Source organism: Zalophus californianus, chromosome 3 (genome assembly GCF_009762305.2).
Source record: "Zalophus californianus isolate mZalCal1 chromosome 3, mZalCal1.pri.v2, whole genome shotgun sequence".
Lineage (NCBI taxonomy): Eukaryota > Metazoa > Chordata > Mammalia > Carnivora > Otariidae > Zalophus > Zalophus californianus.
The window spans coordinates 168,223,677-168,245,540 of record NC_045597.1 but is presented as its reverse complement, the minus strand read 5'-3'; the positions used below and the strand labels follow the sequence as shown (position 1 = coordinate 168,245,540).

Sequence of the window (21,864 nt, the reverse complement as noted above, 5' to 3'; positions counted from 1 at the left end):
CTCACTCTGGGTGCAACCAGAGTGATTACTTTCAGAAAGCTCATAATTGCAGTAATTAGGGTCACATGACCTCCAGCTTGCATTGCTTTAAAAAAGCAGAAGGCCAAACATTAGCATTTGAATGAGCACTAGAGGTCCACCAGTTGAGAAAGTTTAAGTTAAATGCACCAGAAAGCTTTGAATGTCCAATCTCAAACACACTGAAAGGAGTAGTTTAAGTTATTTTTATATTGTCCTTTCTGCCCTCTGCAGAGGCCTGAGCCTTCCCTTACAAAGGCCAAATCTCAGCAGTATGGCCCCACTAATTTACCCGGAAACAGGTTACAATGACTAAGAAGAAGGAATGATTTTATCTAAATCTTTCCACTTTAAAGCCTATTTTTTTTCTTTGTTTTAGAATATACTAGCAGTATATTTGGAGGACCAAAACCATCCATTCACTACTTTTTTAAAGAAATAATGATTTAATTCATTGTAAGGACAAATACAAATGAAAAATAAGGGGCTTAATTCTGCCTGTTGAAAATAAGGGTAGAGACTTCATCCCTCTCCTTTATCTTTTAGAATTTCTTTCGCTCCCCTTTTCAAATGTACATAAATCTTTACAACGGCTAATTAAGCCTCAGGCATCTCTCACACACAGGAATGTTTCTTCAAGGGCCTAGGAGCCATCTTTTTAAAATGCAAACATGGAGGGAGGTAGCTTCTTTATCTTGCAGTTCCTGTAGGAAATGAAGAGTCTAACTTCAGTGGACTTCTTGCTCCAAACTGTAAAACTAGTTGCTATCATAAAGGTTATGAGAAGTTTGTCTCTCCTCTGGAGAAAGTCAATTAGCTAACACAGATGGTCACCCCAATCACCAGGTAAATTTAGTGCTCTTACTGAAGGATTAGTTATCGTTTCTCTTGAAAGCATGTATGTAATGGGTTTTCTATGCTTGATTATAAAAAAGGGTGAAGTTTCTTTTGGTCTTTGCAATCCCTTAGTGGATTGCCTGTGATGTGCATCACATTCTAGTTTAATGCTTATTCAATAATAGAAGTTTTGTGTTTTGTTTTTTCTCTCCCCACTACCTTTGTGGAAAGGATTTCTGTGTTGGGAGAAGTTTGCTTTTAATTGTATTTCCCCAACGATTTCAGTTCCGATTAACCCTTCTCCCTGTAGTGGAGCCCCTTTAGATAATTTAACAAATAATTTAAATGGTGAAGTTCCAAATTTCTCATGTGAAATTTAACAAAGAGATACAGTACTTAATTTTACTACTTCATTTTACCTTTAATTATAAACAAGCTTGGTAACATTAAAGTCAAAATAAATCCAGATAGCATGAATGTCAGTTGGAACATTAGTTCCCTTGTGTTGAGATATTAGTAATTATTTATTTTTTCACAAAATCTAACACACAAATGCAACTTTCTTAATGGAAGCTTTTGGAACAGACATTCACGTTAATATTTCCATATGTAACTTTTCTTTGTGGACAAGAAGAGCATGAAAGTTCTAATGATGGATTGAATTTCTGTTCAAAGTTTAAAAAAAAGAAATAGATACACATAAAAGTAGATAAAGGCTATGCCCAACCCAGGTCACAAATCTAAACTTAAGTCAGCCTGCACTTTTGGGAATTAACTGTCAAGGAATCCTAGCATCTACCAGTCACAATCCTCCAGCCCAGCTTTAGCTAGCTTACCTTACCCTAGATGACAGAACCTGCTTATAAAGAAATCCCCAACCTCCTAGCCTATCATGCCATTTCTGCATTGCCCCTTCTAATGCTCTATAAAATTCAATGTTATCCAAAGTCCCTCAGGAGCACTGTTCTACCGCTTGTGACGCAGTGTATTCCCCCAATTCATGGATGGTTTCCCCTTGAACAGAGGACATCAAACTTGTTACTAAATTGTATTATTTCTGTCATTTGACATAGTTTAACAAATATTTGTGAAGAAAGAAAAAAAAAAAGGAAGGCTGGGACAGAAGAAGAGAGGGAAGGGGTAAAATCCAGGCCCAAAGTAAACCTGTCCTACACCTTTGCTTCAGGTTTCCTAACTTCTCAATCTTTGGTACCTTCTCTGTGCCTTGGCTTCCACAGAACTCTTTGAAGAAATGCCCTTCTTTTTCTACATCTCACTCTCTATTTTGTGTATTTAAGTTCTATTCACCTTTAAACTCAACTGAAATTCCTTTTTTTAAAGAGATCTCTGTAATCACAGTGAATTATATCTTCTCTAGATCTCTCTAGAAAGTTATGTCTGTACTTAGTATCTGATTGTATCACCATGTATTAATTACTGATTTATATGCTTTAGCTTTCCCTTAGCTTAACTTGACTGCAAGCTATCAGAGAACAAAGGAACCATTTTTAATACTTCTAAAGCATCCATAGAACCTAGCACTCAACTGAACTGCAAGTGTATTCTCAGTATTTGACTTATTAATAACTATTCTGTTCCACTGGAACTGTACCTTCTCAGGTAGCCTTACTTCATATATGCAAAGATTTTAATATAAGAGTACAAATAACAACTCATGATTTAGAAATATGTCTAGACCAGGCAAAAAGTTATCATCTGGGCTATTTTACTCCCCCCCAACCCTTTCCTTTTTAAAAATTTCCATTTGGCTCTCAGGCATTTATCTGTCACTGGGATTTTTTTTTTTACATAAACTATTCTCTTCCTTGGGCACATTTCTTGCTTCCCCCATCCCCCATCATCACCCCACCCTATGAAGTGGTGTACTTCCACCTGGGGCACCTTAGCTGATGACTCCTGCATCCAAGAAAATGGGACATTGTTTGATTAACTGAGTTGGACACCATATATGGCATAATCAAAATGATGAAATAAAAAAAAGTATCAAGAATAAAATCTGTGTGGTCTTTGTGAGGTAAATAATGAAGTGGTCAAAATATCACTGAGCAAACCATGACATAGAAGTGAAGAAGATACTATGTTTAATCCAAAGAGAAACTAGATACAGGAAAATCATAAAATTCACAAATATTTATTCTCTGCAATGTAAAAAAAACAAAAAACAAACAAACTCCCCCTCCCCAACCCCAGCAATTCCAGGTATGGTGGAGGAGGCAGAATTATGTTTGATAAAGGAAATAAAAACTATTTAGGTAACTTCTCTGGGGGATTTATGTTTATAGTTGATGCATAGTTATTTAAGTACTATAAGATATTTTAAGGTAATTTATGTAATTATTAACAAGTAACATGTATTTCTTATATTGTATAATACTTGTACAAAATATAAGAATGGGTGATCACACTATACTTAAACACCTATATATAATAGCCTAGCCTGAACATAAAAGTGTAATTTCTTTTTGGCCATTGATTTCACCTAGCCTACATAGCTGCTTGTACATGCCCCAAACATACTACTAATAGTGAAAAATTTATATCCTAATTTCCAATTAGTTAAAACAGGTGGAAAATCCCAAAGGGAATCTAAGTGCAAAGGTCCTCTCCCCGTGATATGATTTCCAAATCGTCTGTATTAGATCTCCGAGTCCCTAAAAGATAATGGAGTCAAGTGAAATTTGAGTGTTTGCATCTATAAAGTTGTCTATTAAACACTCTACTCACTGACCCATTTTCCCATATTGCCAAACTTACCGAAAATCTTTGAACAATGAAAAAAAAGTGAAAATAAAAATCACTATTAGAAGAGGGAATTCTTATTAATTCTCTTGTCCTCTTATGCTCTTTTCTTGGTGCTCTTTTTCTCGGTGGGGTGTGGGCAATAGAACAGCCACGGGCTTTTGGGGACCTTTAACTATTTTTTTTTCTTTTTTGTTTATAAAAACACTAAACATTCAATTCCAGAGAACCAAAAATCCCACCTCCCCACAGAACACTACTAAGGGGCATGTCTTCTGCCCCATACCTTTCCTGTTTTTCTTTCTCTCTTGTTAATGCTTTTAAAAACAAATGAGTTTTTTTTATATAAATAAAGTTTTTAAAGTGTGGAAAAAAAAAAACCATTTCCCTAATGGTTTCAGAAATGAGGTCCTTGGTTCCTTCATGGACAAATCTGTTTTTTGTTTTGTTTTGTTTTGCTTTTTAAAGATCCATTTATCCATTTAAGAGAGAGAGGGAGAGAGTGGGGGCAGGGGCAGAGGGAGAAAATCCTCAAGCAGACTCCCCACTGAGCCTGGAGCCTGACCCTGGGCTCCATCTCAGGACCCATGAGATCATGACCTGAGTCAAAACCAACTGAGCCACCCAGGTGCCGCATAGACAAATCTATGTTTGAAAACAAATCCCTGTTGTTTAATTTGTCCTCCTCTATGGGGCTGATATTCCTCAGAGCTGGCCTAAGACCCCTTAAAATGCCGGCACAGGTGTTTTTTAAAAAGTGAAGTAGTACATTTTTTCACCTTAGTCTTGTACTGAGAGAACTACTTTTGGCAGGGCACCAATACATGGCAATAGATTTAAGGATGAGACTGAAAAGGTATTTACACTCTGTAAGTAAAACATCTTCAGGCAACAGATATCAACTCTTACTCATCATTCTGAAGATTAATATCTTATAAATGAAGCCATCACTAAATGGTGGATACTTACATATTAGAAGCAAGTAATTACATTTGAGTAAATGTATATTTTTGTACTTATTTTTATCCCCAGAAAGATTCCGCTATATTTTTAAAAGCTATTACATTTTACACAGAAATAATCTTTTATAAAAATTGTACCTAACTTGTGACTAAGCTTCTCTACGCATATAATGAAGATGATAGTATCTAAAGTTTTAAATATCTATTTAGGGGCACCTGGGTGGCTCAGTCGTTGGGCGTCTGCCCTCGGCTCAGGTCATGATCCTAGGGTCCTGGGATTGAGCCCCACATTGAGCTCCCTGCTCCACGGAAAGCCTGCTTCTCCCTCTCCCACTCCTCCTGCTTGTGTTCCCTCTTTCGCTGTGTCTCTCTCTCTGTCAAATAAATAAATAAAATCTTTAAAAAATATATCTATTTATATTCTAAAAACTGGCTAAATATGCTTGCTCTACTTTTGAACTATAAACTTTATGTGACAGACATACAACTCTTACTATAAGACAGAAGGGGGGAAGAGAAAGAGAGAGACATGGGTGGATATAGAAATAGAGACACAGAAGCATGTATATAGTAAGTGTTTTGTTTTTATTCAGCTTTTTACTAATTAGATTAAAATCATGGAAAGAAAAGTAAACAAAGCAAAGACTCTGAAACAACATAAGTTGATGGTCACAAGACATTGAATAATAATGGAATGAAACCAAGTCTACTTGGTTTTTTAGCTAACATTTTTATATTGCTAAATAACTGTAGGGAACTGGTTCAGAAAAGGCAGATAATTTAACTTTCTTTAACAGGAATGGCCCATCAAGTGTGCCCAAAAGCAAAGCCCTTGTATTGTTCATTAGCAAAACTATCCAACACTAGTATACATATCTACGTAGCTACCTAACTTATACGTATTATATGTTATATTCCTTTTTCTCCTATGCAACTGATGATTGTCTATTCTTAGATGAATAACTAATGAAACTAAATAACTAGGGATTTAGAAGCTGAGGAAGAAGAAAGCATATCCCCTTTCAATAATACAAAGTTATCACTTTGCAATAAATAGGCTATACAAGAAATAAAGGATTTCTAAATGAATGGACTCCTTATATAAGAAGAAAATGTACTTCTTATGCTTTTAAATCCTCCAAACTTCCCTAATAAGATATAGGCCGAAATTAAGGTCATGGTATTCTTTAATGATATAAATAATCTGCAAAAAAATCAGCTATGCTATTCTTGGGAACAGCATTCTTTCTTCCCCATGAATTCAGGACCAGAATAAAAATTAGCTGATCAGTGAATTAAATCCACAGGATTGATTTCAGAAGCAAGGGGTTTATATGAAAACATAGCCAACGGACTGTCTTTTGTAGCCATCTGATACTATAAACATTTAGTTAAGAAAAAAAAGGCTCAGCTAGAATTTTTTTTTTTCAACATGGTAAAAATAGACTCATTAGCGGTTACTTAATATGGTTCCAGCAAGTTGTGTTTTTCTGTTTGCCCTCTGTGGCATCAACAAGCCTATTTCCTCAGTATGTCAAGACTGTCAAAATAAAGGAGCAATTCTGGAAACATATTTTCCTGAGGTATTTCACTAGATCATATAAGGAGATTGAGAAATGATAGCAAGTTTGCCTCTGATTAGGTTCTGGGCAGGCCACCCTAAAATATGTCACTTTGGCATATTGATTATTTTAAATACAAGTTACTTAAGGAACAGCCAGTGCAAGAAAGACACTCTGACCCTCCTTTGTCCTCCTGAAAGCAGGAAATAAATCTCCTTTATGAAAGGTACTCTCCCTGTACCAGGAGGTAAAGAGACATCCTTATCACCGGAGAGAGGGAATTTAGAGTCCAGAAGGCTGTATAAACAAACCTTGTTACTTCCTCACTAATTTACTACCCCCAAGCCCAAACTTCTTTATCTTGTCAATTTTTCACAAATTTATTGTTTCTTTGTCTAAAAGGTATAAAAGCTGCCTGCTTTGGTCACTTCTTCGTCTCATATTTTTATAAGCTCCTGTACAAAATTGAATTTGTTTTTCTCCTGTTAGTCTGTCTTATGTCAATTTAATTATTAGGCTAGCCAAAAAATATAGAAGGAAAGAAGGTAAAAGTTTTCCTTCCCTACACCTGTCACCCCCACTTCAACCAGCCCCCACCTCTCCCATTCCAAATCATGTCATAAGCTTGTTTTTTGATTTCAATGTTTGTAACAGGAAGGATTACTTTTTATAAAAAGGAAGAAATAAGTATTTATGATACTTCAGATTTTGGAAAGCTGCATAGGAGAGAGCAAATTCTCCCTAGAACCAACTGGTCTTTCCAGTTTGAAAAATATGATGCTAACAGCTTTGTATCTCTCCTTAAAGTGGTAAGCAAATAATTAGGCATTTTACAAATCTTTCTGGCATCTCAAAGTCACTCTGTCACATGTCAATCCAATAATTAGAATTCTGGGTAAGTCTTCATCCGTAAGTACATTTATACTAATATTATGCTAAATGGAGGAACAAAGCAGAATGACAAAACAATTACCTTTCTCATACCTTTACTTTTTTAAATTTCTCAAATTAAACCTCATGATTGTTACTGTTTCAAATGTCTTTTGATTTTTTCAAAGTCCTTGCTTTTTTGCTCAAATTTTTCTATCACCAGGGAAGAAAATACAGTGATTAATAATTATTAGAACCTATATATACATACATATCCATATATATTTAGCTGTATATTTAGTTTATGGGTATGTAATAAAATTGTTCATTGTGGCTTCTAATCTTTATAATTCATAAAGTAAGCATTTCCTGGGTGTCTACTCCTGCAAGGCCTGACTAGGGCATGAGATAAAATGGCAAAGACCCCAGCTGCTATGAGTTAGCAGGAGAGATAAGAAATGTCCAGAACTAATCATAACACAAAGAAGTCTGAGTAAATGCTATGAGGAATGTGTGAAACAATGTGAAGCAAGGGAGAGGGGAAATATGGTTTCTCCCTGAGGTGGTACTGAAGGTTGACAGTGTCGCCAGCCAAGACTGGTTGGTCTTGACTCTGCAAAGCTCAAAGTACAAAGCTTACCCAGAAGACATAAGAGTATCCTCTCTCCCCACTCCTATTATATTAGAGTATTCACATTTTCTACACTATTTTTCTTAAGTGAAAGTCCACTCAATTGTGCAATATGCTGCTTAGTTTGTTAATAGTATCTTGAATAAAAGATATAGTATCATTCAGCAGAGCATAGAGAAATTACTTTCTGGCCAGTTTAAAATATATATAAATGTCAGTGTGTATATATATATATACATATATACTTTTATATATATATAACTTCTGGCTTCCTTCGTTCATATATTTTGTTTTATGACAATAATTTAAAGATCTTCATTAGTTTTATTCCCTGTCTTAAGAGAAGCACCGGAATTTATTACTCACGTAAAACCCAGGGTGGGGAAAGGCTTTTGATAGAGGTTTAAAAAGTGATTTGGAATCCTCTCTATTTAAGACTCATAACTATGCACTACCTCATTTAATCTTTAAGTGAAGTATAGATTATTTTTGTTCCCATTTTATAGATAAGACACTGAAATAAAAGAACTTAATGGCAAGCAGCTCAGCAGTATGGAAACATACAGAAAACATCAGAATTTGAGGCAGAGTCTCTAGACTAGAATTAGGAGGGAGGTCCAGGTCCAGGTTGAAACTGGAAATAGTCTGAACGTCCAAAAATAGGTAGAACAGTAAAAAAAATTACAGCATATCTGTAGGATAAAACAACATATAATCATTAAAGTCATATTTTCAAGTAACCGGATGGTACAGAATACAAAGTTTAACTTTAATTTTGTGAAAACAAAGTAAGACAAAAAGTGGAGGGAAATATACCAAAATACTGGTAGTGGTAGTAATAATGAAGAGAAAAAAATAAATTGGAAAAATCAATACATATTTTTTAAAGGTAAAAAGTGTGGTGAAAGATGTTTTTAAACATCAGTATCAAATGTGACTTTCTGGTTTCTAAATTTCACTTTGATTCCCTTTTGTAATAACTTTAGGGAATTTATTTTTTTTTTTCTAATCTAAATTCAGTAATACTGTATTTCACAGAACCTAAGAAACAATCCATTATAAGACATATTTCATTTGACAAAGAAAGAAAAAAATATCTGCCAAATTAACTACGGCATTTTTTTTTTATTTTACATAGTTTAATGTGAAAAAACACCTTAGAATTTGAATAAAATACTGCAAGGACATTTCTTTTAAAAAAAAATTTTTTTTAAATTTTTATTGAGGTATAATTGACATACAGTCTTGCATTGCTTTCAGGTATATAACATGATTCAATATTTGCAGAGACAAAATCTTTTATTTTCTTTTTACATGCTTCTTTTTATTTTTTTCTTCCTTCTAAAAAGTGGCCAAAACGAGATGAGATTTCAAGTTGCCATGCTGACCATACCAACCGTAAAACAAAATCCACAGGGCGCCTGGGTGCCTCAGTCGTTAAGCGTCTGCCTTCAGCTCAGGTCATGGTCCCAGGGTCCTGGGATCGAGCCCCACATCGGGCTCCCTGCTCCGCGGGAAGCCTGCTTCTCCCTCTCCCACTCCCCCTGCTTGTGTTCCTGCTCTTGCTATCTCTCTCTCTCTGTCAAATAAATAAATAATCTAAAAAAAACAAAAAAACAAAATCCATAAAGGAAGAGGGACAAAATGTAAGCAATTCAAAGTTAACCCTGTGTATTAAATATTTCTGATTCAAAGATTTATACTTTGCCAAAAATCTCATTCTATTTGTCATTTCTGCTTGGCAGAAGGACAGAGGCTAGCAGGGAAGGAGGAGTAGCAAAAAGTTCAAAGTCTTACAAGAAATTCCATGTTTAAATATGTGCAAGTTTACACAGAATGTACTGAGTAGTGGATATGAAAGGAAGCCAGGCAACATAAAAAAGAAAAATAACAGTCATGCATGCCTCTGTGTGTGTGTGTGCGTGTGTGTGTGTGTGTGTGTGTGTGTTTGTATTGGGGGTGGAAAAACAAGGTCAGAATTTGAAGCCAGAAAAGGTACATATTTACTGTGTGCCTGCTATGTGCTAGACACTACAATTTGAAGAGTAAATATGGGCTTTGAAGGCTAAATTCCTGATTAATGTAAGCATAAATGAAAAGCCAATGTTTTTCTCTATGTTAATTATTAATCAAAGCCCTACAAAAAAGATTTAGTAGCACCTGGCATTTTGCTCTTACATAAGCAACAAAAGCCCTCATTTCATTCATGGATTAGCTTTTTCTTTTGTTTTAAAATCTGAATACATATTCTAGAGAAGAACATAGAAGGGATAAATGAAATTTCAAGCCCACTGATATGAGCGCCCTCTAATGCTCTGTTAATACTCTAAACTCAGTTAAGCTGGTTTTGAGTCTCCCACAAAACCAACTAACAAGAAAATAGAACAAAAGGAATGACATCTTAGGATTTTTGCCAATTTATTGAAATTTGCAACTGAGAGGCAATGTTTCAGCTCCACCATCCTTAGGAAATGTGGCTACCAAACTGCAGGCTTCAAGTGTTTCCCTTCAAATTCAGGAAGCTGACCATTCTTCCTTTTTTTTTTTTTTTTTAGATTTATTTGTTTATTATTTTCGAGGTTGGGAGGGGTAGAGGGACAGGGAAAGAGAGAATCTCAAGTAAACTCCCCGCTGAGCACGGAACCTGACTCAGGGCTTGATCTCAAGACCACGGAGATCATGACCTGAGCTGAAACCAGGAGTGGACACCTAACCGACTATACTACCCAGGAGCCCAAGAAGCTGACCATTCTTTAAAATGTTAGCCAGCCTTACAAAGAAGTCATTCTTTTGATATGTGTATTTATTAAATGAATACATTAGAATTGGATCTTTTCATTTGATCAAAATTCAGCTAGTAAGACAGGTAAAACAAATGAAACAATAGTTGATAATTAAAGAAATTATAGGAACTAGGAAAGCAAATGGGGCTCAGGAAAACATGTGAGTTATGTGCCCCAAGTCTGAAATGTATCCATTTCTCACTAAGTTTCAGCTTTCTACACCGCACTCTGCAAGAGTTAGTTGACCCAGCTGTCCAAAGGCCCAAGATGCTTCTATTTTATTTCACAGCTTATTCAAAATCAATATAAACACACCACCAACCTTAATTCCAGCCAGCAGTCCCAAGATACCTTGGATCAGATCAATAAAGTCTGAAAGATAAACAGAAAAACATCCTGTAAATTAAATCAATTGAATGATTCAATCTTTTATTTTACTAAAGAAGATGAAGTTACTTGGTTTCTTGCACCGTAAAATGTACTGGCTGCCACCACATACATTTACAACAAGAGGGGGTTATGTAGTTATAAAACTTCAAATTATTTTCTAGCTCTCATCTAACACGATCTATTAAATGCCCAAAGTAGGTCCTATTTTTATCTTCAGCAGTTTTTATGTTAAGCAGAACAATGCTTGTGCTTGTCTTCTAAAATATCAACAAAAAAAAATTTTTTAAACAAATTCTGTACTCAGTGTACTACCATTTCTCTTGAAAGATGTTTAATTGAAAATAACACAACTACTGCATTTGGATCCTTAATCTGGTCTAACAGTCTGTAGATTTTTAGTTCAGGATCAACAATCTGTTTAAAGGCAACAAAAGTCAAATAAGATAATTCCAGTGGCAACCTATCCACCTTCCCACTGCTTTCCTACACTTAAGCCTTGCCAGTAAATTATGCTGAGAAGCACACTGTCCAATGGAGGTACAAAGAAGGTCCACCAAGGACAAAAGCAAACCCAAAACTTCTGTACCAAAAGTCAGCCTATCTTTTGGACAGTCAGTAAAGAAAATAACTAAAATGACATAGAGTAAAATTCTTGATTTGCTGCAGGAAGCGTCTATGGTTAAATCTCCAATAAAAAAAATTTAGTTTCCAAAAGTGTGTTTGTGAGTTAACTGGTTAGAAGTTAGAATATGTACCACATGATATTGTTACAGATGGTTCATTATTAGACTCCTAGGTTAAATCCAAAAGCTAAATTGACTGTAAATGGTAATTATTTAATGAAAAGAATAGTCTAAAATAATACTCATATACTCCACTGAGTTACGTTAATTAGCTTGCCTATAGTAATCATTTCACTCTGTATATTTGAGCATCATGTTACCCACCTTAAATACATAGAGTTTTTATTAAAAGAAAATAAAAAGGAAATACTAGGAAACCAGTAAATCAAAAAATTGGATTGGAAGTGAAATTCCTGCTTTTTAATCTTAAGGATAGGTGCTTAAAAAAGTGAACCTTATTATACAAGAATGAAATGATAGGTGGACACATTTGTGAAGATGAAAAAAAAGAATGTGGGGGCATTTTGATGGACTTTTGAGATTAATGATTTTAATATGTCTACTTCCACTTCAAGCACCTGACTTTATTTTACTTTGATACAAATATTATTCTTTTTCTATAAAGCCACCAGCTCCCAGACTGTGTGCCATGGACACCACTGTAAATTCACAGAACGATAAAATATTTTCAATACATGAAAAAACACAGCAACATCCATCAGGCTTAACACAAATTACTCACCTGAAGTAATCCACAGTTTCAATATCAGATTATGCTACATTCGTTTCAATGACAGGGTAACTTTGCAAAGTTGGATTTTTGATAGTATTTGTAATGTAAAAGCAAATACTGCATGAAAACCAGTGTGGAGTGAGAAACCAGTGTGGCGTGAGAAACCAGTGTGGAGTGAGAAATGAGGATGACAACATCCAATCTGACTCCCAGCTTTGAGGGCTGGGTTGTACCCAGCAGGCAAACACACACATACCATTAGTAAGTAACTGTGGGTTTCTAAGTATGAAGTAAAGAGATTTTTCTTTCAATTTTCATGTATTTTTTTTAAAGGGCCACAAAGTTGTTAGCACATACATACTTATTTTACTAATTAAATGGAGCTGTGAAGTATTTCTTTTGGCCTACGGGGCACCATGAAAAAAATTACTAGGATACTCAATGCCATAAACTTGAGAAAGTTTGGGACACTTGCTCTTAAGCATAGTTTTTTTGTTCCGTTTTGTTTTATTTTTTGCTCCATAAATTTAAAGAAAAAAGAAAGCAGGAGAGATTAAACAAAGAAAAAAAGACTAGTAAAGGAGAGAGGAGGAAAAGGAGAGGAAGAAAAATTTTCCTAAAACAAGAAGAAAAATACAGGCAGAGCATGAATGACAGTGGTTCACCACATTGAGTGACTGCATGTGTGGCCGAGTGTGCTATATATGTATGTGTGCATGTGTGAGTGTCCTACTGTGTGTGCAAGAGGAGGCTAAAATAGTACACATGAATACTAGAAATGAAAGACAAAGAACAAGTAGAGGGCACACTGCATATCTGTACATTTTAACCATGTTGATTACCAGTCACCATTCCCTAAGAGACTATGGCTCCCGAGCTGCCTGGAGCCAAGGAAAAACTCCCTAAACCTGCACATTTGTTTGCGTGCAGCTCTAAACTGCAATTTACCATTTGGCCACAGCTACTTCTTGCTAAGACCTCTTTTAACACACTAGATCAATATCCTGATATCTTTCATATTCTTTTAAATTGGTTGGATTTTATCGTTTCTACATGTGCTTTCAAATATATCCATACTTTCATAGTAAAAACAAAATGATACTTATGGAGCTTTTCAAAAGTTAGGCTTTGTGATACAGGAACCAGGCTGCTTTCTGTGTCCCATGGAGAGAAATTCTGACTTGCTGCTACCACTGTCCTCCCCCCACCCCAGGCCTGCCTCCCAAAAATTCTAGTTTGTTTTCTTTTCAATATAGAATGAGGCAAATTCAAACTTTATTTAAAATATTAGTGCCATCTTAGCTATGTGAACCTTGTAGTTGAACCCGTAGACTTAGCAAGGTGTTGAGCACACAGAAGAATATAAATATTTGTCAAATGAATGAAGGTGCTTAGTGTTGTGCTTTTCTGATGCTTTGCCAGATTTAAAGGAATCACTGAAAATTCCCCTTTTGGCAGAAATAAGAAAAAAAAAATCCTATCCTTGTCCCACCTGCCTTGCATCAAAAATATTTCATGGAAACAAAATTCTGAGGAAGAAGAGGTGCTCATTTTTTACTTTAACTGTCAAAGTTAAAGTTTTAGTTTGCTCGGGCTCTTAGGGTTTTTGTTTGTTTGCTTGCTTTTCTTATCTTAAGGGGAACGCGCGTCCATTTGCAGCAAGAGCAGCTGCTTTGTAAATAAATAACTCTCTAGACCTTTTTTTTTCATTCAACCCAGTTATTGAGCAAATAGGCACAGAATAGTGAAGATTTATGTTGCCCTAAGGCTCAATCTTCTCTGCGAACATCTGCCATTTCAAACACACAGGTCAAGACTCTTTGTGTAGTATCCTGCTAAACAATGCCCTAAGCGTAACTCAAATGAAATTTTTTCAATAGGATTCAGCATCTGCTTCCAGGCAGCTTAACTATCAGCATATAAAAGCATCACTTCTCCATCTTCTTGCTCCACAACAAAAAGGTAGGGGAAATGTTGGAAAATAATCTTGAGAGTTAACTGCTAAAGCTTCCCCCCTTTCCAATAAGAAATGATCTCATGCCTACGTATTATAAGTCATATTGTGATGATGAGATCAAATTATAAACTCTATATCAAGCTGAAGTGGGCTTATTTCCACCTCATGTAAAATAAAAATTGAAAATAGCAGACATATTTTAGCTATTAGATTATCAAGGTTCATTGTCAATTGAAAAAACACCTTTCACACTTGCTGTGCTTTTCCCTTCTTAAAGTTACCCAGGAATCTCAATTTACAGAAATTGTTGCTGCTTGAGTATAGAATTTACTGTTGGGAGTTTCAATTTACAGATACAAATGTAGGGAATACTGCAGTTGCAAGACCAATTAAAAATCAATTCTATTAAAAAAACTGAAGTGCCTTTTAATTGTTTATAATCTTTATTTTTTTTTAAATATAGAGCAGTACTGTGGGTTTTCTTTTTTTTTTTTTCTTAATAGCCTTGTTTAGTATTTCAGGGATCCAAATTTCTTTGCCATCAAAGAGCTTAGTTAGAATGTGGTGGGATGGGGGTGGTTATGAAAAGCCAAAAGACAAAGGCTATGATACAAAGCAGAATATGCGTGCTGTCACAGAGAAATACCAGCAAAGAGCTACAGGAGATCAAAGAAGGAAAAAAAAAAACACGTGAAATCCTATTATATAGATAAGGATTCACAGAGGATGTGCGTTTGAGTTGGACCTTGAAGGAGGTAAAGGATTTTGATAAGCGGAGATGGAATGGGGAGGAGACCAACTCAGACAATGGACCCAGCAGAAACAGAGTAACGAAAGAAGATAACCTGGGGGGGGGGGGGGGGGGGCGCTGTCTGTACAAACACCTGCAGTCCTACCTGACTGGAATATAACACACAAGAAAAACACTAACTGGGTGAAAGGCTAGGTTGGGTCTGTATAGGGTAATAACCTTGAATGATAAGCTGAGGAGGCTACATAATTAAATATATTTAATTTTGCATGCTAAAGTGAACTACTTTAGGTTTTAAATTCAAGAATGGCATAATTAGGTAACCAAATCTGGCAACACGGTGTAGATTGGATCAGAGATGAGAAGAGATTAAAGAAGAATCAACCATTTAGGTGGCTCCTACAGAAGTCCAAGTGAATGATAATGAAGAGTCAACTCAGGTAGAGACAGTGTCAATGCAGAGAGGGAAGAATACTCTCACTACTGCATAGGCAAGTATCAGGATGCCATAACAAGGTGCCATAGATGAGGTGACTTAAACAATAGAAATGCATTTTCTCAAGTTCTGGAGGCTGGAAGTCTGAGATCAGGGTGCTGGCTTGGTCGGATTCTGGTAAGAGCGCTCCTCCTGGATTGTATATATACACTCACCTTCTCAGTGTGCCCTTAATATGACCACTGTCAAATGAGGGCCCCACTTTTATGACCTTATTTAACATTATGTACCTCCTAAAAGCCCTATGTCTTAAATACAATCACTTTGGGGTTAAGGCTTCAATATATGAGTTGTAAGGGGATACAGTTCAGTCCACAGTGGTGTCTATAAGCTATGGGACTAGGGGATTGGTAGAATGTGAAAGGCACAGGACAGAGAAAAGGAGTCAAAAGAATTCTGAAACCAACTCCCAGAAGGATGGTGTCATTCTTAGGAACAGGTAAGGCTGAAAGAAGATCAGTTTGTTGAGCAAGAATAGAGGGGCTTTTTTCGGGACATATTAAGTTTGAGTTTCTAGCAGGATTATCAAGGAAAGGTATTTATCAGACAACCTATTCATGGAGAGTATGATCTATGTGATATGGAAAAAGAATGAAGTCTTACTTAACACTACAAGAGAACAAAGAGGAATGAAAATGGTGGTGATATAATTAGGCTAACATGTATCAATATAAAATCAGAAGTATATGTGTGTGTTCCAAATCACAGAGTTAGGTTGTCTAGCCAGCCCACATTATTACATACTTAACCATTCCCTTGATAGGTAGATATAACATTAATAGATACTGGCCACATGTAAACCCCTATTGTTCTTAATGAATGCTGTATCCTGCCGAGACTATGGGCTCTCTGGGACAGTGACTCAGCAAATCCATGTTTGTGTCTCAAGCACTTAGTGTGGCATATAGCATAAAGTCAGGGATCTATCTATAATTGTGGAATGAGTCACTATCTGGAAAAAGAGGCTGAGTCATGGACACTCCAACTAATTTCACCTCTAGACTTTGTATTATTCATATAAAAACATTGTAGGAAGCTAGGCACTCTGGCTTTTAATGGAATGTTCTGTACTCGGACATGTTTGCTGTAGCTGCTATAATAATGATTGCAAATAGAGGTTACAACTAAAAAGGGCCAGTTACATGTGTCTAATTCACCCATCTACTGTCACAACACAGAACAAAAAAATGACTGCATGATACAGCAACTGGATAATAACAACTCATTTAAAGTGAAGAACTTTATGGGGCGCCTGGGTGGCTCAGTCATTAAGCGTCTGCCTTCCGCTCAGGTCATGATCCCCGGGTCCTGGGATCGAGCCCCGCATTGGGCTCCCTGCTCTGCGGGAAGCCTGCTTCTCCCTCTCCCACTCCCCCTGCTTGTGTTCCTGCTCTCGCTGTTTCTCTCTCTGTCAAATAAATAAAAATCTAAAATAAATAAATAAATAAAAATAAAGTGAAGAACTTTCAAACACCTCAGTCACGGAATTTGCTTTTTGAAAACTATTGTACTATTTGCAATACAAAACAACAGCAATAATAGGAAATGATCATTAAGTGTTTCTATAACTCAGGCTTTGTACAAAATATGCCACATGCATTATCCATTTAATCCTCACAAGACCAAATACAGCAGATATTATTATTTCTCCCAGGAGGAAACTAAGCTTATAAAGATTAAATATCCAGTACCTATGGATAAAGATTCCTATTAATTGATATTACACAAGCATCATTTATTAAGGCAAAGAAATAACAATAGAAGTCAGAGACAAAGTAAAATACATACATATATTTGGTTATAGGGCCTGTGTATATTTATATATATGCATATTCTTTCATCTCCTGTTTTAAATTAGGATACCAATGGTTCTTCCTGTGTGATTCCTTAAGGAATTCTAGCATATTCAAATTCAGGCAGAAACAGTGAGGGTAAGCATGCTTTAAAAAAAAAAACTATCAAAAAGCAAATGACAAATTTTTGAAATAGAAAGAGCCCAGTTCCCTGTAGTTCATTGAAGTATTTTCAGTGGGACAAAAATTGGGAAGATGGCATTATTTATTTTTTAAGAAACTTCTTGCTGACACCACCTCAAAGGTCTACAGCAAAAAGGCCTTACATATTCTCATCCAAGAGTCTTTTGGGTTTTTTCTTTCTTCATAATTTGTATTTTATTAATGTTAAGCATACAAACAGGTTAAGAAATTAACCTATTCAAGGCTTAGGATGAAAAACAGCAGTAAGAAGCATGAGTTATTTGAGAGTTAAAATGTATCTGAATAATGCTGTCTTTATTTTTGTAGTGAGGTGGTACACTTAAGTGACAACAGAATCTGCAAAAGCCAATAAGCTGATTCCTTTTCAGGATGAAAATCTATGGGTTCACTCAAACCATTAGTCTTTAAAATACAAGGTCTCCTTTAAAATGGTTTTATAGTAAAGTGAAAGCATTATTATTTGTTCAAAATCTTTAGTGGAGAATCTTGTCATTAATACCTAGATTTACAACTGAGATTTGGAAAGATGCAGGAAACACAAGAGACACTATTCGAGAAGAAATGTTGCTTGTGTCTAACATCAGAATATATTTTTTAAAGATTTTATTTACTTATTTGAGAGAGAGAGAGAGAGAGAGAGCATGTGAGTGTGTGGAGGGGCAGAGAGAGAGGGAGAGAGAGAATCTGAAGCAGACTCCATGCTAAATGTGGAGCCTGAGGCGGGGCTCGATCGCACAACTGCTAGATCATGACCTAAGCAGAAACCAAGAGTGAGATGCTCAACCAACTGAGCCACCCAGGCACCCCTAACATCACGATATTTTTTTTGGATTTGAAGTCACAACCTTGATTTTCTGCAATTCAGAAAGCACACATTCTCCTAGGCCTACCAACAGGTCATTTTGTCATCTCATTGAAACTTGGATTTCAAAGGAATGTGTAGTTACAAGCAATCCTTACACAATAAAGTAAATCTGTTGCCCAAAGCTCTAATTTCCTGAAAACTCTAGTAAGGCACTAACAAGCCAAACTGAAGCATTCCACACATTTCTGAACCTCCTTCTCTGAGTCACTGGCTTTCTCCTAGGTGAATCCAGGTACACTTAACTCCTACATGTGTTGTTATTATAACTCAGTTCCAGCATCATTTAATTAATTTAGTAAAGAATTGCAAACACCCAAAAGAGGTATCAAAGGACTGACTTCAGAACTTTTATTATAAAGAACATTTTCATCCATTTTAATATTCTTATTGCATTTCATGTTAAATACAAAGGACCAAAAAAGGTTAGAACTTACACATAATAAAGGGAAATCCTATAGCTGGAACGGATGTGGCTGCAGCAAAAGTTAGGGTTTCCTTTAAGTCTAAAAGCATTAATGTAGGAAACAGATCTGCTGTTACCAATGTTAAATATTAAGTACTTTCTCAGACTCCTGCCATCCCTCAGCTGAACTAATGAGGGGCTAAAGCTTTAATTTTCCCCCAAAGTAGCACTGAACAGAAAAGCATTATAGTGGAATGAAAATAACTTAAATTAGCTATACATATTTTCCCTATATTTCACATGTAGGCACTCCTATACTTATAATTTCCTGAACCATTTATTTAAAACTATAAAGAAAATATTACAAAGGTTGGTTAAATTCCTAACGTGGTCTATTTAATCCTTAGTATAATTGAAATAGTGCTGCATAGCTAAATAGAATGTGTAAAGCCTGACAGTGACCCAAGACACAGCTTCGTTGTTATATTACTGTAAGAATATTTTCCCAAGCAAATGGAGTACACTTGGCATTTAGTTATTCACTCTTCTAACTAATGATCTCTTAATACTCGCTCCATGGCAGCCACTTTTCTAGGGACTGGTATATCACGGTGATATACCGTGGTGGCCAATAAGTTATCAACAAGGTTCCTGCCCTCTGGGGGCCTGCATTCCACCATGAGAACACAAGTACGTTAAGATAGTGGTGATTTCTATGAAGAAAACAAAGCAAGGTAAGATGTGAGTGAATGAACGGTAGTTGGGAGTCTTCTCTACCACCCAATTTCAGCAGGAAGAAGTAGAAGCTGAAATGGCATTTACTGCAGCAAGAAAGCTAGACCCTCACTTGCTGCCCTTTGGAGGGGAACATTTCAACCAGCAGATCCCTGGCTTTCAACTGTCCTCAAGTTGGAAAGTGCAAATGTAATACATTCATGTGCATTCTCAAAATGCACCACAAATGCAGTTTGTGAACTAGCCGGGGGTTTTGGTAGTAGTGTTGGTGTCAACACTTAAACTAACACCTTACATCTGTAGATTTTAAGAGTTCTTCCACATATACAGTGTTGCTTAATCCTGTAAACCAAGATACCTCTGTTGACCTAGATTTAGTTGGCTCTGACTCATTACCAGGCATTTTACCTGCTTCCCAATGAAAGGCAATCTCTAGTAATGGGTTATCCTCAATTGTTAGCTTGCCAAAATGTCAAATGTCATGCAAGAAATAAAGTAATTGAGAGACAAAGGAAAACAAATGACCCAATTTTTGATACACTCATGCACTGAAATATTTCCAAATAATTAACATGTGTTTCATTTCCAAAATTTAGACATAAAAAAAAATTACAGAAGGTGGGTTCTATCATCCATTCATAATAAATTAACTCTTTGTGCTTGGGCCAGGCCCAGAATTACTTACAATACACCACTCAAAATTCCCGTGGGTACAGACATCTTCAGTTAGCAGAGAGGGAAATAAACTTTGACAGCAGTCAGGCAACACTAACACGCTGCCCCATGTGACTCATATGAAAACAGCCAGCAGTAGCCTGGACAGCTGGTCACCCTGTCACTTCTTGGAGCACTCGGTGCCTGATGGACCCAGTGCCACAGCACAGTAATGATATATACTCTTTAGGAGTAGAGAAAGTCAACAGGCCTCTCCCTGTCTGTAATAAGCAACCCAATCACCAACTTCTGTTGTGTGCGTCAAGGTTGCAGTCATGCTACACAATTGCTATTGTGTTTCCATCTGCCAGTTTCAATGTGCTTTTCTGAACAGAGCAAGAAGATTTTAAGTTCTTTCACACAAATTTTTTTTATTATTATAGCTTATAGCTAACCAGGGATATTTAAATAATTGAACAGGCATTATTTTCTAGCCAATCCCAAATCAAGAAGGCCAAGGTGCTAAAAAGGCAGAGTGAAAGCACAAAATAAGTATTTCCGGCCTTGCAATAATTCATTCCCAAGCAAATTTGTTGAGAAAGATAAGATTCAGTATAATGATGCCTCCAAGAAACTGCCTTGAGTTCCTCGTGCTATACCATAAACTCCCAACTGACCGTCAGGAAACATTCACTGCGGTAAGGAGGCAGCCTGAGCTTCCAACTGAACTCAGGGGAAGTCATTTGACTGTTTTAAACACTCAACACAAATGGCTCCCACAAGAGTTAAAATTACTTTTTTTCAAATGCAAATGAATTTTTCTTTCTATCATCCTTAGGAGGATTACAGGGTACCAGGGTCCTTACCCATATATTTGAAAAATAGAATCAAACTTCAGGAGATTAAGGGAATGTCCTAAAGTCATCTCAATTATCAGAAACACAACGAGGTCCAGCACCAAATTTCCTGATGGGATGATAACCTGGGTGAAGCTGGCAGAAAATGCTGCATAATCAATCTTCTGGAAGGCTCTGAGGCCTCTACAAAAATCTCTTCCAGCTGTCACCCACCTTTCCAGGCTCCACACATTCTATTTAATCTCCTCCAGGATGAAAGGATGCACAGAAGTAAATGATGTGTGCTCTCCTACGGCAAAACATGCTGATGTGACTCGGAAATTTTTCAAAAGATTACTACAAACTCTGACATTGCCAAAAGGCAAATCGACCAGTGAATTATGACATTTTGGTCTCAAACTTCAAAATGCATTTCTTCTTGTATATAAACAGGAATCATAAGTAGACTGTATCAACAAAATATAATAAGTAATTTCAAGAATGACTTTTTTCAACAAGGGGTAAATGTGCCATTGAATCTTGGTACAAATACTAGTGATAAAGTCAACATTTAAACAAGGTATATATTTCAGTGCTGGGGTTTTTCTCTTTTAAGTTTATCTCACTTTTCTGTATTATTAAGTTTTCTTTAATGAACATGCATTATATCCAGTAGTAAAAATGTAAGCAAAATGAATTCTTAGAAAATATTTTTTTCTGTGGTCACAGTACAAAATTTCACATTAAGAAAAATATTCTAAAAACAGAGTTTCAGATCATGAAGTTTACACTCATTAGTGTGTTATTAGCAATTAAGATTTGACAAAGCCCAAAGGACACCTTCATGACTTTATTTCTAAATACACTGCTTTGTGAACTTAACATTTAACTTTGTGCTTCTGTTTCAAATTACTAAAATGAGAATATTAAAATCCACTCCTACTTAATTGAAAGGCAGTTGTAGCAATAACAAGATAGTTATCACCTGTTTAAGGTGGCAC

General features: G+C 36.1%; 1 protein-coding gene across 5 annotated transcripts in view; it reads right to left on the bottom strand.

The window, feature by feature from the left end:
• The window catches only part of MAP2 (microtubule associated protein 2), a 282,492-nt gene that overhangs the window by 204,273 nt on the left and 56,355 nt on the right, over window positions 1-21,864 (bottom strand). For all 5 annotated transcript variants that reach the window (XM_027588654.2, XM_027588657.2, XM_027588660.2 and 2 more), the window contains exon 2: window positions 10,746-10,795. The gene's annotated coding sequence lies outside the window, so the exon portion shown is untranslated. The remainder of the gene's footprint in view (window positions 1-10,745; window positions 10,796-21,864) is intronic.